The 17776-nt window shown below is 38.8% G+C and overlaps 1 protein-coding gene across 7 annotated transcripts in view; it reads right to left on the bottom strand.

Annotated features, from left to right (window-relative positions):
- The window catches only part of JAK2 (Janus kinase 2), a 94358-nt gene that overhangs the window by 59307 nt on the left and 17275 nt on the right, over positions 1–17776 (bottom strand). The window contains exon 1 of one of the 7 annotated variants that reach the window (XM_072858723.1): positions 928–1371. The exons of 5 other annotated variants lie outside the window; for them this stretch is intronic. The gene's annotated coding sequence lies outside the window, so the exon portion shown is untranslated. Of the gene's footprint in view, positions 1–927; positions 1372–17776 lie in introns of those variants that run through there. One more of the 7 variants, XM_072858727.1, reaches the window with a different exon arrangement.

Raw genomic sequence — 17776 nt, 5'->3', positions numbered from 1 at the left:
AAAAGAAATAAAAAACGAATTGCCAATGCTGCTGTGTGCACAGAACAAATTAACTCAAAGTAAAACGTGTTTCTGAGGATTGCTCGCTACTAGTCTCATTCTGCCTGGTGGCTTTTGGTTACAAAAAAAATGGAGAACCACTGTCCTACATTGAACAATCAAAGCATTGGCTTCCATGTAAAAACAACTACCAGTGAATTACCAAGAAATTAGGAGACAATTAAAAAAAGGTTAAAAAAAAAAATCACATTTCAAAGTGGAAAAAATATTCCGACTCACCACTGAAACCAAAAGCAGCATTTTTCTATTAAAACGCATTTTTGTTGAAAACACCATCTAGGGGAAAAAACCCTTCAACACCTCTAGAGAATACATATGACAGTTACAGCTACACTCACAGGTTAAAATAAATATTGAAAGTGCAAACAAAAGCAAAAAGTACAACAGCAACAGCAAACTAGTCTGTCAAATTGCTTGGCAAATTGCAAGACTGAGATAGTGGGGAGGTGATGCTGGAAGACACTTTTGAAGAAAGCAAGCTATCCTTTTCCAAATGCAATTCCCAGAGTCATAATTGAAGAGGGATTTGTCAAAACACGAACCAACAGTTGTTGCTACAGTACTGTGTTGCCAAAGAATAGCATCAACAGTTACAAAACAGATGCCAGTTTAGCAGATGCTGTCAAGAACCAAGCAGGCTACACTAAGCTATCAGAAGTCATACACATTTCATGTTGCAGTCAGAGTGCTGAACAGTGGCACAGCAGACAACACCAGCAGTATCACAGTGGAAAAGGTTTCAAAACTGTTACTCTTCTCTCAGCCTCCAAAGACCTGTCCTTTTTCCTGTGGCAGGCAGGGATTTCTCAGGTAAACGTCTGCTCTCAACAGCTTAACTGTGGAAGAAAGAGAACAGCCAAGACCCACCACTTGCCGTAGCTTGGTACTTCTGAAGGGCGTCAGACCTTCGACAAAGCTCTTTATCGTCTCCAACTACGGGAGTGCTCTGGAGCTCTGAGTCTTTAAGAAAGGTATCTTCTAGGCAAATAAAAACGCAACAGTTTCATCACGTGGAGTTACATCCTGGTAGAAAATACAAGGTTCTCTTCATTCACAGCAGATAAAGGGTTTCTCACAACAAACATTTCTGTGAGGAAAACCAGTCATAACTCTTTCCAGTTGCCAGTAGCTATTAGGATAAATTGCCCAGCTTGCGGTCGTTCAGGAAGCTTTTCCCCATGACCTGGATTTTAAAAAGTTAAAGCCTTTTGGACTTTCCTTCTGAATTCTGTCATATCCCTTTTCTTGCCCTCTTATCTCACTTCCCCAGTCTGGCAACTTCCCTCCTCAGAGGTTAGTAAAACTACTGCCTCTGCAGTAACTGTCATATGTGTTTACACTGTGTGCAGAAACTCACGAGGGCTGAAGAGCTAGAATTTTCTTCCTGTGAACCAGAACCAGAAGATTATGTGGTGGGGGGGGAAGGGCAGTGACACCGCTAGTCTCCTGTAGGCAAGTAGGAGGTACACAGAAGGAGGAAGAGCCAAAGTAAAGACAAAAAGTGTCAAAACAATGTTTAAGAACCTTCTTTCCTCTGTGGGTTAAGCCACTTTTATTTTGTGGCTTATTGTCTTCCAACACAGCTTGAATTTAGTAGCATCAAAAAAATGGGGGGAAAAATTGAATGAAGTATAGAAAGATCCTGATTACTGGCCAAGTATCAGAATAGCTTAAGAAAAAAACTGTTACTCAAACCTCAAAGATAGATTAAGGAAATTTGCAGTCACCTTATGTATAGTGAGAAATAATTGCACAGAACAGTATTGCTATGCCTCTTTGCTATATTGTTCTGGATGAAAAGGTGTCTTCAGTTTCCACAACCAGAATGTCATGACTGAGACTCTTCTCTGTCAAACTTCTAAATCTCTACCTTTAGAGATTAAAAGTGCACTTTTACATTTTACCATATGGGGTAAAGTACCATGGAGAATATAATTGCAACCCCAGCCACCTTTTCTGCCTACAAAAAGAGATCCACCACATTCTTCACAATACTGTAAGATGTCCCCCCTGCTGCTCCCACTTCTGTGGGTTCTTTGGTTTCCTTCCTCTCCCAGTTTTCACCACTGGACAAAAGCAAAGGGTAAAGTGGTCTTGGACAAGAAAACTGCATAATATGCTGCATGATAAAACATGCATGACCTTGTTTCCTGTAGCATTTTTCAGTGAAAAATGTGGGGGAGGGAAAGACTAGTAAGTCTGAGACAGTCACCAAAAATGTGAAAACATCTGGATGAATGAAGTTATCCCCTTACTTCTATCCCAGCTTTTACACTACCTGAAGAGAATCTGAAAACATGAGCTTCAACAAATTAGCCCTTAGAAGAAATAACTGCCAGCATGTAAACAGGATAACTTTTAAGTCAGAGTGAATCAGCAACCTCCACCGAACAGCCAAGAGCAATAGATGCCACTGTCTCCTTTGGACTCTCCAGAAAGACGCTCTTCATCTTCAGCCTACCCTACCTTTTCAGCTTCAGTTTAGAAATTGTATATCAATAGGCCAGACCTGATGCAAATTTCACATATGAATTCCCTCCTCAAGGTGCAGGGGTTTCTAGGGGATTTTGGTATTGTTCCCCACCACCACCTTTGGAAACGTGCTTGAAGTTTTGTAGAGGAAACAAAGCTAGCTCTTTACAATGACACATCAGTTACAGAAACCTGGAACACTAAATTATTTAGAAGTGCTTAACTTTGAGTTACCTTTGTTTGTAGAAAATGTAATTCCATACAATGCAATCTATATAAGATGTCTTGCATTTTTATTTAAGTTTTCTTTGGTATTGCAGGAGCAGCTAAAAACCTAGGCAAGATTAGAGCCTGAAGCTCTAAACCAGCTAATAAAAATCCTGCCTTAAAAAAACCAAAGTAAACAAACAACAAAACCCCCAAAACCACAACACCTCCCTCCTTGCCCCCAACTTAGATCCTATTCAACAAGGCTACAAATGGGCATTATGCACAAACTAAATCACATTTATAAATCCTTACAGAATCAGGGCCTGGTCACATAATGCAATACACAAAACACAAAAAAGACCCTCTGAGACATCCAAGCAATAACCTTGTGAGACAGTGCCACAGAAATACTTGACATCAAGTGATTTCTGTAAATGAAAGTTTAATTAAATATTAATACTCTAAAAAACAAAACTATATAAATGCATTAATGAGCCTATCAAATTATGATTTAGAGTTCAATTACCATATATATAAATATTGCAGTTTCTGTTATCCTTTGATAGAAGGGTTGAAGTATTTTTAAAAAAGGAATACATTTTTTTTAAAACCCTATTTTAATGCTTCATATTGTTGAATAATTTACGATAGCAATGTTGACGTTTTATCTTTATAATTCAGGAAAATGTACTTGCTTGATAGTTTACTTAATGCTTCCTTAATCATCAATGGCCTGAGAGCTCTCCACTTGTACCCTATCTGAAATACCAGCCAGCTTTTGCAAAGATACAGCACTACATGCTTTGCCAAGATCACGTTATCTCTATAAACACAGATTGTCAGAAAAAAATGGAAGCCAAAAACCCCAGGGCTCTGAAAGTAAACAAAGGTTCGTCATAAAATGTACCATTAGTGAAGATTCTGCAAAACTAATGAAAATGGAAGGGAAAAAGAAAAGTTTAGTTAAGACAACCATATCTTCACAATGTAACATATCAAATATTCTGTGTTCTCTCTTAAAAAAAAAAAGAGACACTGGTGCTTCCCCCCCACACTGGAGAAGAGTCAAATTATCATCATGTTTCCAGTACTTACAGAACTCTGTTTTGAGTATGATTATGCAATTCAATTGTACGCTTTACTTTTGAAGAGAAAGAAAATACTCCCAATTAAGATACACTTACAAAGAGCTCCCTATATTCAAACTGCATATTTCCCCAAGTTCTGAAAAAAGAATGACACAAAAGTTTTTTCATTATTCTTGATACTATATCCTGAAAAAGTATAAGGAAATTGCAGAAAGCAAGAACATGAGAATTGTGCCCCAACAGATCAAAAAGCTCCAGCAGACTACCTGACATGGATTCAAGAAAAAAACATAATGGAAAGGCAAATAATGCTTTAAATAGGGGATACAATAGCTGTAGAATAAATACCTATTTGAAATACAACATTTTTTCTCTCTCTCAGAAACAAGAATATCAAACTACTGCAACAAACAGTCAAGAAAGCAGTAGATTCTGTATTTCTTTATTTTAAAACATCAAGAGTAGATGCACTGTTGCGAAATAGGCTTTAGATAAACCCATGTTACTGAACTTGAGAAGGAAAGCCAAAATGTAACTGGTCTATGATATACAGAAGATCAGATAAGAAGATACAGTGTTCTTTTCTGGATTTCAAAATGTGCTGCTATAGATTGTGCCATTATCAGTTCCTTTATGAGAAGGCATTATAAAATAAAGATGAAACATTTATAGCATGACAGTATTTTTAAACTGGTAAGTTGTTTATAGAAAGTTACATTACAAAATTCCCACAGAACAATTATTCAACTATTCTTAAAAGTCCATCTAATGACAAAACTAGAAAAAACTTAAAACACTGAAGTCTCTCAGTACATAAGTCAAATTCTAACACAAGCTTTGCCTCTGAGCCCTGAAGTCTAGGGCATTCGTCTACATTTCAATCTCGGATGAGTTCCCAATACTCTAAAGAAAGTTCTGTGGATGTACCTACTCAGTAATGCGAACCAAGACACATCAGTTCTTCCTATGAGACCCCACTCCAAGTCAGAAATCATACTGTTTCCATCTTGCCTAAAGGTGGTATTTTCCCACCCACTTCTGGATGGAAAATTCAAATCTACCTAAGGTGATCTGTTCCACATTTAGGATACTCTGTCCTCTAAATAACAGAACAAGATGGGCTTTTTCCTAGGTCAATGTCACTCACAAACCACTTCAGTTTTCTACAGAAGTTTCCAGCATATTATACATACTTATTTGCAGCTTCACCTCAGCTCTGCCAAACTAAGAATTTCAGACCTCTCCGCTAGGGTTTGGAACAAGCTGCTGCAAAGGAGTAGACTTTCATGGACCTCAAGAATCACTTCCCAAGGCAAAACAGAAAAAGATTAAGTATTCCACACTACTTAATATGTGGCTAACGAAGAGATGACAAAAACAAACTATGACCGTGAGGTAATGAAAAACCCATCTAGCCCCCAAAAAAGGCCTGTTAAAGATACTGCAGACTCTTCAACACTTTTTATTTCATTGAATACAATTACTTTTAATTAGATAAGCTGGAGCTAAGTCTAGAACACAAGTGAAATACAGTGTATTACAGCCAAGTTTTTTTCTAACGTGCAAACTACACTGAATAAGACATGTCTCCAGCTGAACTAGTCACTCTAAGAGGTTTTTGTGCATACATTTTCAGGTGTAAGACAAATTGCTGAGACCCAGCGAAACCAACTAGAAATTTAAAACCAACCATGGTGTCTCCTCTCTTTATGCACGCTTTGAGCTCCTTTGAAGATATACCCTAACAAATACAAATTACTATAAATACTATTAGTTATTGGATTTGTTAAATTTATACTCCCATTAGCAAACTAAATCCAATTAAAAATACTAAGCAGGAATTAAAAACATCTGAAAGGACCACTTCTGACCAGGCATTCCAGTATCTATAAATGGATATCTCTCTACCCCCTCCTGCCCTTAAGCATTTGCCACATCTGCTCACCTACCAGTAGCCTATCTTTCAAACAGGTTTTTTTTTCCTTAATTGGTACACAGTGAGGACTTTGACCACTAGTACATGCAAAAAACAGTCCACCCACGCCTAGATCCAAACTAAATATCATGATATTTGTCTGCCAATTCATCAAAAAATAACTAAATTGAGTTTCATTTTGTTAAAGCAAACAAGGTCATGGTGCAATTACATCCCTCTGACTGGCACACAGACAAAAAGAAAACGTAAAAAACCCCACCCAAATAACAGGAGAAGCCAGACCATGGCCTTAATTTTTTAGATCACTGATAGTGTTATTTGGTATCAAATTTATTAAAAAAACCAAAACTCCACAATCCAGCTTTGCTGCAGAATACAGAGCATGCTTCTGTCAGTGACAAACAGCCTCAGTGCCATCAGATTACTTCCACTATTCTAGGCAATCTTGACCTATTTGCACAACTCTGTAACTATGCATAGTAATCTTCATATTTTCAGTTTGCCTTGCACTTCAGTACTAGGATGCTTTACATAAAACATTGTCACCTTTCTTATTTTCCAGATGTAACACAACTACAAGGGTCTAAACTATTTGCCTATGTTCACACTGTGAGCCACTGGTAGATCAGATATAAACACAATTCTTTGTTTCACAAAATAATTAATAGAACAAATTTCATTGTAAAGAAAGAACTACCTCATAATTCCTTTCAAGGATGGTAAATAGTTGAAAATTAAGTAACACCATAAAGGAAGTGCTGTTGAAATCTCCAAACTGCTTAAACACTACAAAAGGAAATCCATTTTAAAATTCAACCCTTACCATAACTCTCCCCATACATGGTGTCTCAGTTTCATTTTTCAGTTTTAGTATATACAGGAAACCTCAGGCAGGGGAAAGAAAAATAAACTCTACTGAACACACAGAGTTTGATACAAAGGGAATGTGTAAGAAGAAACCCAACCCTGGCAAGGGGGAAAAAAAGCATTAAGGGGGAAAGACATAGATGCAATGTATTTAACACGTCTCAAAGTAACACAACACAATGATTCTGCAAACTGTTTAAGATTTCCATTCTCAATTACTCTTTAGAGTTCAGTAAAAAGAGAATTAGGTAACAAATGTGACACTACTGTAAACATCTCTGTCAAAGCCCATGGGTGTATTGTTCAGTACCTCATAGGTGACCAAGATACCCCTCATGCCTTCAACAGAAACAGGATTCTTAGAGGCTCTGTGGTACTGATCCAGTCTAAATGCCATTACTATGCAGACTTAATGCCTCTGCATTATTCCAAGCAGTAAATAAAACAAGTTCACAGAAGTGGGCTGTTTTTATTCTTCCATCCCCATTCAGGACTGATGGGTTCTAAAAGAAGTGAAGTTTATCTCATTTAGCAGATGCTTCCCCTCCCACTCCCCTGAAAACTGTTCATAGACAGTATCACCGTTTAACACTTGACCTCATCAGCCTACTGGCATAAGCAGCATACATCACCATGACCACATGTAAGGATAGTATAAGCTGGAAAGGATCCTGCCAGTCACTTCAGACAGATGCAGTCAGAATTGCAAGAAGTGGTATAGCAGTTTCTTTTTGAGAAAAGAAGTTAAGGTAGTTTGATGACTCTCATAATCCATAAAGGATGTTAGAGACCCCCTAAAACCAAATAATGTAAGAAGTGGTAGAGCATAACAGAATCTTCCCTTGTGTTTCCTTTTACCATCCACATGCTTTTGTTGACAGCGAGAGAGTGTAATGGAAGGATTCATCCTCTGGTGAAGGATTCCATCTCACCTGATGTGGAAACTTCCTAAAGCCAAAGTATCCCTCTCTCAGACTACATCCTGTTAAGCAACGTATGCACAAAAGCTGAGTCACACATGACAACTTCAGCCCATTTTATGTGTTGTATACAGTCTCTGCCAGAAAGAAGAAAAAGAGTGGGCAACAGGAAAAACAGACAAATCCTTGGGCAGAAAAAGAGAATAGAGAGAGAAAAGAGGACAGAATGACAGACATCAGAAACTGACGGTTACAGGAGAACACAAGATCTTCTACAAAGATTTGAGAATCCCTTACTCTAAAACCTGGATGTTGCTTGAATAGCCCTCCAGTTTGGAATGCCAAAAGCACAGATTAGTATGCCAAGTCTGAGCCCAAACATCTCAAAAGACAGCTGCTTCTCCTCTTTCCCCATCCCCATTCCTCAGAATCACAGAATAACAGAATCATATAGGTTGGAAAAGACCTTTAAGATCATCAAGTCCAACCGTAAACCTAACGCTACCAAGACCACCACAACACCATGTCCCTAAGCACCTCATCCAAACGTCTTTTAAATACCTCCAGGGATGGCGACTCAACCACTTCCCTGGGCAGCCTGTTCCAATGCTTGATAACCCCTTCAGTGAAGTAAAGTTTCCTAATATCCAGTCTAAACCTCCCCTGGTGCAACTTGAGGCCATTTCCTCTTGTCCTATCACTAGTTACTTGGGAGAAGAGACCAACACCCACCTCACTACAACCTCCTTTCAGGTAGTTGTAGAGAGTGATAAGGTCTCCCCTCAGCCTCCTTTTCTCCAGGCTAAACAACCCCAGTTCCCTCAGCTGCTCCTCATAAGACTTGTTCTCCAGACCCTTCACCAGCTTCGTTGCCCTTCTCTGGACACGCTCCAGCACCTCAATGTCTCTCTTGTAGTGGGGGGCCCAAAACTGAACACAGTATTCGAGGTGCAGCCTCACCAGTGCCGAGTACAGGGGCATGATCACTTCCCTACTCCTGCTGGCCACAATATTCCTGATACAAGCCAGGATTCTGTTAGCTTTCTTGGCCTCCTGGGCACACTGCTGGCTCATATTCAGCCAGCTGTTGACCAACACCCCCAGGTCCTTCTCTGCTGGGCAGCTTTCCAGCCACTCTTCCCCAAGCCTGTAGCATTGCATGGGGTTGTTGTGACCCAGGTGCAGGACCTGGCACTTGGCCTTGTTGAACCTCATACAATTGACCTTGGCCCATCGATCCAGCCTGTCCAGGTCCCTCTGTAGAGCCTTCCTACCCTCAAGCAGATCAACATTCCCGCACAACTTGGTGTCATCTGCAAACTTACTGAGGGTGCACTCGATCCCTTCATCCAGATCATTGATAAAGATATTAAACAGAACTGGCCCCAGCACAGAGCCCTGGGGAACACCGCTTGTGACTGGCTGCCTACTCCCACCAAGCTTCTCTCACAGAGAGAAATTCTCTTCTCTCTCACCTCCCACCCAAAACTGGGTGCAGAACCAGGTTTGAATTTTAACTGAAATAACCTTAGTCATTTAGCATTTACTCCACCTGGTTTAAAACTAATTAAAATTGTTTAAAACTAACTAAAATTCACTGGATTGCTAGGCAGGCATAACCTTAATACACGCAAGGTGAAACTGGTGATCATGCACAGGCAAATGAAAAAAACTAGCAGGTTGGAAGCTGCTTGATCTCAGTAGGTACAGGAAAATACATAGTAACTACTGAGCATGACCAAAAGTTTGGACTCTGATTCCTAGAAAAATCCAGTAAGAGGAAGGAAATTAAGGCATCCTGCCACAATCAACTTCTGCCAAAGCACTCTGTTTTGTTTTAACCTTTGGAAACATAATTGAATACAAATGAAAACTTGGGAAGAAGTTTAAACTACTACTGAGAAGAAAATACCTCCTCACAGGAATTATTTGCTGGGAGGCAGTGACAGACACCAGAGGGATGAGATACTCCACGATGGGAAAGAAGTGAAGTAAAAGCAACAGCCTCAGTTCAAGTGGAAGATGGAGACAGCACACTGAGTCATACGTGGGACAGAAATCAAGAAAACTAGGAATAGGGTAGATATTTGTCCTCCTTTAGCTCCTGCACCTCTACATTCTTATAAGAAAGATTGTGTAGGACTCTTTCATTCCCGTCCCATCTCTGGCTCATACAGTCTTACCTAATCAGGTCCCAAATTCACCCAAGTAAACCAGTTCTATGTGACTCCCCACCAAGGACTCTCCTTTCCCAGTTCCCGTAGGTTCTGTGAGTCTGCCCAGCATCCCCAGGCTACAAACCAGATACTGCAGAGCATACGGTAAGGATCACACCCCATACCACAGGGTAACAAATTCATTAATTTTTCATTCCCATGGTATCCAAATCATAGCTACACGTAAGCTGAAATAAGAAGCAGGAATAGCTGCAGCTAAAAATACACCACAGGTGGTTGGGTGGGTTTTTCACCCCCTCTCCTTTTTGGAGGGAAGGAGAAATTATTACTTTAACCCTTATCAAATATTTATTTGGTTCTTCCATCACCCTCCAAACAACATTTACTTATTGCCTTAGAGTGCTGGAAAAAGTTGATGGAGGAGGATTCGATCACAGTGCTGAGCTGCAGGGGGTGATGATTAGGATCTTCAAGCCAAGGATTTCAGTCATTTCTTCCTCTTTAAACATGGGGAGTAAATGGGAGACACCTCAAAGGCAGCTAATGCTAATGCCTTTCAGCATTATGAGTGCAGCTAATGCCTTTGAGCATTAACATTGCAAGTGCCACCCTCCTGTTGCTGACATTTGCAGACCTTTTTTCTTATGAAGCTAGAATAAATGAAACCTATTAAATCATATTTTAAACAGACAGAAAATAAGAATAAGTGGGAGAAAAGATCTTTATGGGAAAAAAAAGGACCATCAGGGTGACTCGTGGGAAGAAAAAAAAAAAAAGGGAGAAGGCTTAAGGAGTCCTTCAGCAGAGCATTTGAGCAAGACCAAGTTAACACAGATGTCCAAATCACCTTTTGAACCTTCTCATTGTTTGTACTGTGTGTAAAAATACCAGTAAAAGTGACTGTTATTCCTCAACAAACTTGACCCAGCATGGCACAAGAGGATATGCTATGCATATTCCCAATGACAGAATAAAGAATGTTTAGAGTCTCAACTATTGACAAATGTTACCTGTTGCAGAGCCAACTAGTATTACTGAAAGAAACCAGAACACTTAATACTTGTAGCAACATGCTCCTCCAGAAGAACAAAGCAGCTCTAATCCCTGGGGTTCCAGCCAGGTACTCTGTGATCTGCCACTCTCAAGCAGAACAGAGAGATAGGGAAGTAGCTGTGTTATTTTCTTATCACCTGGAACATACGAGCCAAACTAGAAATTATTATAAGCATCTGGCTGTCTCCCAAGTGCCTACAAAATAGAACTGAAGAAACAGTTCTGCACAGTCCACCAGCTCACATGTGTGGACTTCACATCTGTTCCAATTTTTCTTGGGCAGTCTATGCAAACATCTGCTCAGATAAATCAGTTTTGCTTCTTCCTGGACTCAAGAAATTACCTGGTTTCCCACAAAGCTTTTAAAACACTCAGCCTAAATACGAACAGGCTTCAGCAAGGTGTGCCAACTATTCCAGTGATTCTACGTAAATCTTTGAAAAGCTGTAAAAAATACATCCATGTCAGCCAATTTCTTCTCTAGCCAAACAGATATGCAATCAGTACTATGAGTTTCAGTGTTCTACTCACTGGTGGTCTTGATAGACAATCAGCTCCCAGACAGCTTTTGAAGCAGCTTGTCATTTCCTCGTTTCTTACCACAGGGCTTCCCCCCCAGCACACCTTGTTTGTGTAGAGTCTGAAGGCTTTGCAACCATACAGAAGCTGAAGAGGTCCAAGCACAGACTGAGGAGAAATAAACCTGAAGCACTAAAAGCAAGGGCAACACAATTAGCTGATCCTCACCTGCTGATGCTAAATTTACATTGGTCTTTCTACCGCCTGATTCCTCAGCCGCCCTGTTCATTTAGGTTTGAGAGGAGTTGTATGATATCCAACACACAGCAAACCCTCCCACAATGGATGGTGTATGTTTTATCTATTTACTGAAGTGGCTGTCAAAGTTAATTAAATGCACTTGTGGTACATGTCCTTCCCTCAGCTGCTTTACATACCATTATCATAATATATATGATGGATTTATGGAAAATGAGAGATAGGTACCTGCCTTTCCAGTAGTTTTTTTTCAGCCTTTGGAAATAATTCAAATTAAAGATAACTGCTCTTTTACTTCAAGCACTTGCCTAAACTGCAAGACTAGTGTGGGTTTTTTTAATTAATAGTATGTAGTTTTTATGATCAGTAAAGTATCAGTTTTACGATCAGGAGGTATCACAGCAGGAGACAGTTCATCACAAATGATTTTGTGATTATTAACAGTTTCCCTAGACTACCAATGTGATGAGCTTGAAAAATGTGATTTCCCTTCCATCACCAGTACAGGATGTGAATTTCTTACCAACTACTGCCCAGATTCAACTGTCTACTGTACAGGAAAAGAAACTGGCAGAGTGATGCCTAGTAAGTTCCTAATTAATTATTACTACTTAATACTTCTTTGGATGTTGCTCACAGCAGTTGCTTGAAGCCCAGTGGCCACTGTAGACATACCAGACAATACAACAGCTTTTGACAAAACCTCTGATAGACTGATATTCTCTACTAGCATAGACAGCACGAGATAAATTAATTAGTGCTTATAGCCATGTAATTTTCAAGTATGTGAACTTACCAACAAAGATAACAAACATTGGCCAGATTTTTTGGACAGACACATCATCAAAAAGCTATCTTGTTGCATGCATTTTGCACTACAGCCATTGCCTAACCGCATTCCTTTCATACTTTTTCATTGAAGACTCAGAACAGGTATCTTTCTTGATTCAAAACCTGAACTCCTAAATATTTGCTTCCTTCCAAATGAACACCATTCTCTGGTGTTTAATGTCTCTTGATCCTCATAGTCCAAGGTGCTATTTTCACTCCTACAATGAAGTAGTATCAGTAAATATTTCTGGAACACCTACAACCATGATAACTAATGAACAATGAAAGAAAGGCTCAATTCTTCACATTCGCTAGTTATGAAAAAGTTCTTCATTAGCCTATCATTTCAATTTCTTTCAGCTATATGAAGCATTCATTCCTCCTTTTCCTCAAATTGCTATATAACATTGTCACCTGTAAATCCAACCCCTGTTTTGAAATATCTCTAGAGAATTTACCTACAGCAACTAAGGTTTTTCATTTCTTTATGAACATATATTTATAGCAGTTTTGGAGTGGTTTTGACATACTGCACACAAAGCTTACTCCATATACTTAGTCATCAAAAGATGACATCAATGCTTTTCTGAGCATTCTGCTCTAAACACGCTTTTTGCTAACTGGCAGAGATCCAGTGAGCATGTTTTGGAGTCACCCATAAAACCAAAAGGCAGAGGTCTTTCCTCAGCCAGCCTCAATGTTTAGCACATTGTGAGACTTCAGACTAGTTTTGCTTTTTAACTGCCCACTGAACAATTCTGTTACTTATATTTATTCTGCACCTAAACTACAACAGGAGAACATGACTTTGAGAGTTAATTCTCTCCCAATACGTTTTTTTCAAGCCATTTGCTTGTTTGCTTGTTTCACAACAGGCATACAGGATCAGACCAAAGGCACCTCTAGCTCTTCTTCTAACAGTGGCCAAGAATGAGTGCCCAGGAAAGAGCTTAGAAACAGGACAAGCCTACAACAGTACTTTCCCAGTGTAGTTTCACAGTGATTTGAGATTCACAAACATCTTAAGCCAGGATTAATTACATTAATTTTGAATTACAGCATTTGATTTTGAATTACAGCATTTGGCAAACTAAGCTCATAATTCAAATAAAAGTAAACAAATATACAAAACATGCGCAATGAAGTATGTGGAATGGGACCGAACTGATTTTGATAATCTGCCTTTATAATAATGATGACATATAAAAGGCAACAGATTCTTAGAAATCATATGTGGTATTAGGCTAAAAGAGAAAAACATAGTGAGTATTATAGGGGTTTTTTTATACCTGCAAGACTCCAGGCTTCTGTCACCACTATCAGATAAGTTCAGTGTTTGTTTCTCACCCAAAACTAGTATTAGACTCAGGATAAAGACGACTTTGTATTGAAATCATCACTGGGGTACGTTGGTGGGAACAAAAAAGTCTCAGTAACACGTTTTGTAGGAATATGCAGACAGGCAATGTTATCTGCTAGATTAATATTCCAGATGGATATTTATCCATTTCGTAAATTGTATGGCACAGATTTGGCTTGCTTAACATTCTGGCCAACTTCTGCCATGTTTTCAGAGGTTTACAAGGATGCACTTAGCTGAATTAAAATACAAAAATCACTCAAAAGATGAATGGATTTTGATGGGCCTTAGGCATGCCTGACAGTTCTGAAAATCCCTCTGGCCCTCAAACATGAAAATCATCAGAACGGAAGACATTTGAGTTCTAGCATTAAGTTAGAGACACTTTTCTTTTTTCCCCAAACGATTAACCTTAAGATCCCACATCATTCCTAATTTCCATATAATTTCGTCTTTCTCTTCTAATGTTTCCTCTCTCCACCTTTTCTTGTCATTTTCTACAGATTTTTTTTTTCTCCCATTCTACTGACTAGGCAATTTGCCTTTTCTGTGACCCAAAAGGGAAAGAGAATCATAGTAATTAGCTGACTTAAAAGACACAGAATCATTATCAGCCACTCAACAAGTCAAATTCCAAGTAATGAAATCAAACTCAAAGCAGCACATCTGACAGATATTTTTGGACATGAAGAAAATACCTACCATGAGCAGTCCTTGCATCACATAAGAAAGACAAGCCATTATAAAATAACAACTCCATATTAAGCTAACTGCGTCAACAGGGCAAGAAAGGAAAAGGAAGAAAGGAGGCCATTTCGCTCTCAGGGGAAAACACAGAGCATGGCAGCAAGATTAGGCAGGACTGCAAATCCATTTGGCAAGGACGATGACTCACACTGGAACACAACATGGGGTGAGGCAGAATTATACAACTTAAGTATTCAGAGATCTTGAGAAGACTTGAAGAGGAAGACAACTGATCTTCTCCAGTGATGCCTCCTGACCCTTAAGTAGGAAAAGACAGGCATACACTAAAGGAAAAACCCTGGTTGTGCTTGTATTAAGGCACATCTGATTATACAGGCTGACCAGCAGAGAGAGCTGCATGAACTGGAAAGCCTGCATCTCATATAGGGCACTAGTCAACACAGACTATCTGGAACAGCAGTAGGGGCAGCATTTAATTAATAATGTAAGATAAGGACATTGGGTATGCATATGTGGTACACACACAAGTTGACAGACCATGAGAAAACTGAACCCACATGAACACATTCATTCAATTCTCATATACAAATGCTAAGCATCTTGCTAACAGAGGAGAAGAACGCAGACAGTTCTGAAGAGTTGGAGTTCTGAAAAAGTTTGCCTATAAAAGTGGCATTCTTGAAGTCATCAACCCAATTTACAGTACTGAAATAAGTGAGCTGTTGGCAAAGCCGTGGAAACAGGGGAGGGAGCATTACCATTACTGCAACTTCAAACGAAATCTTTTGAACGCGTGGGGGATCAATGTGTAATTTATGAAGTCCAAAGGAACCTTACCTTATATTCTCTACCTTTCAGGATGTGTTCCTGATGAACTCTTCTACATGCTAGCTTTTCAGTACATAAACAGATCCATTTAACCATTTAAACACCATGAAAAAGCAGAAAAACTTTTAAATAAATAGAAGCAAGTATACTTAAATGTAAGGATTTTATCACTAAAAGAATTGTGTATGTTGGCTTTGGATATCCATGATTTCCATCTCAAATTACAGAACTATCTAGAACAGCAGCAGTCAACAGCTGACCTTAATCACAAACCAACACAAACACAACTACAAATGGCAGCAAGACCTATACTAGCCTGCTTTTTCTCCCAGTTTAAAGGGTTTAATAAAGCTACACATTTCTTTGAGATACACCTATTGTATAAACATGCCACAGAAATAAAAATCCAGTGAACCAAGTACATTTACTTGCAAATTTACCTGGAAGAGACAGCTACGTTTTGAGTTAAACAAGCAGCTCAACTCATTTTGAATGCCTACAAAAACAGCCACACTCCTATTTTATCATCACCCAAACTTAAGATTATTCTAATTATTTAACTATTAACTAACTCTAGTACCAAATTTACTAAAAAAAAAAAAGGCCTCAAGTATGAAGGTTAATGAAGCCTAATTTCCCCTTGGAGGAGAGTGGTTTCACACTAGCTTAAAACTGAAAATCTGGAATGCTGATAGTCCCACTCTCACTTTCACCTGGTACTCCTACTCGTTCCTTTATGTCAGCACTTGTATTTGTACTGTGACAACATTCAGTAAACCAATTTCAGTCAGGACTATTTTAAAGTTTTCAGCAGGATCAGTTCTCTGCATTTTTTCACTCCACAGACACAGGATTGCTAGCACAGCTGCAGAGAAATGTATGGAAACATGCCCCAGTCCAATACTGACATACACTGACATGGAACTGTATCGTTAATGAATGCACCACTGAAAAATTGAAGTTTCTCTAAATCTACAGGAAAACCAGCAGAGTTAAGAAAAAGCTGGTTCATGGCTGGAAACTTACATTCTCTTAGAAAGAGACTCAAGGATAATCTGAAAATAAAAGATTTCATATAGGAAAAAGGCCATGAGCATACCTTTTTTTCCACAGTAAGACACTTCAATTAACCAAAAATACCTGTACAGGTTCAGCAGGCTTTTGCAAGGATTTCAACTTAGTATCCCATTATATTCCACTTCAAGAAACAAGTGAAAAACATAGTTTAGAGAGGTTGTTACACATACTAATTAGAGTCTCAAAGTAATTATCAACAGGGAATCAAAACCAAGCAGGGTTGTTTACCCTGGGTTATGATTATTCATACATAGGTGCAATTCAAGTGAACATCTTCTTTGGTGTGAGACAATACATTGTTTTCATATAGCAACAAAAACCAAAAAGTCACAACTATTACATGTGAAAGTGACGAAGGCTGATATAAATTATAATTAATAATAAGAAATCATAGACTAATATAGTTGGAAGGGGCCTATGGTGGTCATTTGGTCCAAGACCCCTGCTCAAAGCAAGGTAAAATTATGTCAGGATCAAAGCCTGTCTAGTGAAGTTTTTACCATCTTCAAAGATAGGTATTTCACAACCCCTCTGAGCACCTTGTTCCAGTGTTTGACCACCCTCCTGCTGAAAAAATTTGCCTTAATACCTAACAAAAATTTCCCATGTTTTCACTTGTGTCTGTTGCCTCTCATCCAAACACCATGTACCTTCAAAAAAAAGTCCAGCTCCATATTCTTTGTAGCCTTCCATCAGGTAGCTGGAGACAACAACCAGATGTCTCCTCAGACACCTCCAAATGGAAACACACAGTTCTCTCAGCCCCTCGTACATCATGTACTCCACCCCTATTCATCTTCAGTGGTCCTTCACTGGATTCACTCCAGCATGCCAATGTCTATGTAGTATTAAGCAGCTCTGAACTGGAACAGCACAATCAGACAAAATGACTGCCCTTTCAAATAAAATGTTCTTTCAAAACAAATATATTTTAATGATACAAATGCAAAGTTAGATACCCAAGAAAAATGCAGTCTACACCTAGGAAACAACTGAGTATGCCCTGAAAAGTAGTAGGTATAACAACTACTGGCATAGTGAGAATAAATTCAATACAAATTTTCAATATAATTCAGCAGTAAACATAACTTATAAGCATCACCCATATACATGGATCAGATGTCTTCTTTATATATACACATGTATAACATTATGCACATTCAATTTTACTTACATACTTTATATATAAAAATGTATATATATATATATATATATATAAAAATCAAGGGACTTAAGTCACCAAGGGTGCAGACAATTTTACCTTTGCATACCACCTGGCTGAAATCCAAAACAGGAATACAGTTCTATAGTCCCTGCAGGAGTGACATTTATTTAAGGTTATTCTAGTTCGAAGACTATCTAAACAATAAATTACAAATATTAAAATGCTTAACAACTGCAAAAATTCAAGA

This window comes from Ciconia boyciana, chromosome 4 (genome assembly GCF_034638445.1).
Source record: "Ciconia boyciana chromosome 4, ASM3463844v1, whole genome shotgun sequence".
Taxonomy (NCBI): domain Eukaryota; kingdom Metazoa; phylum Chordata; class Aves; order Ciconiiformes; family Ciconiidae; genus Ciconia; species Ciconia boyciana.
The sequence above is the reverse complement of the archived record's forward strand: the minus strand, read 5'-3'. Positions and strand labels throughout refer to the sequence as shown.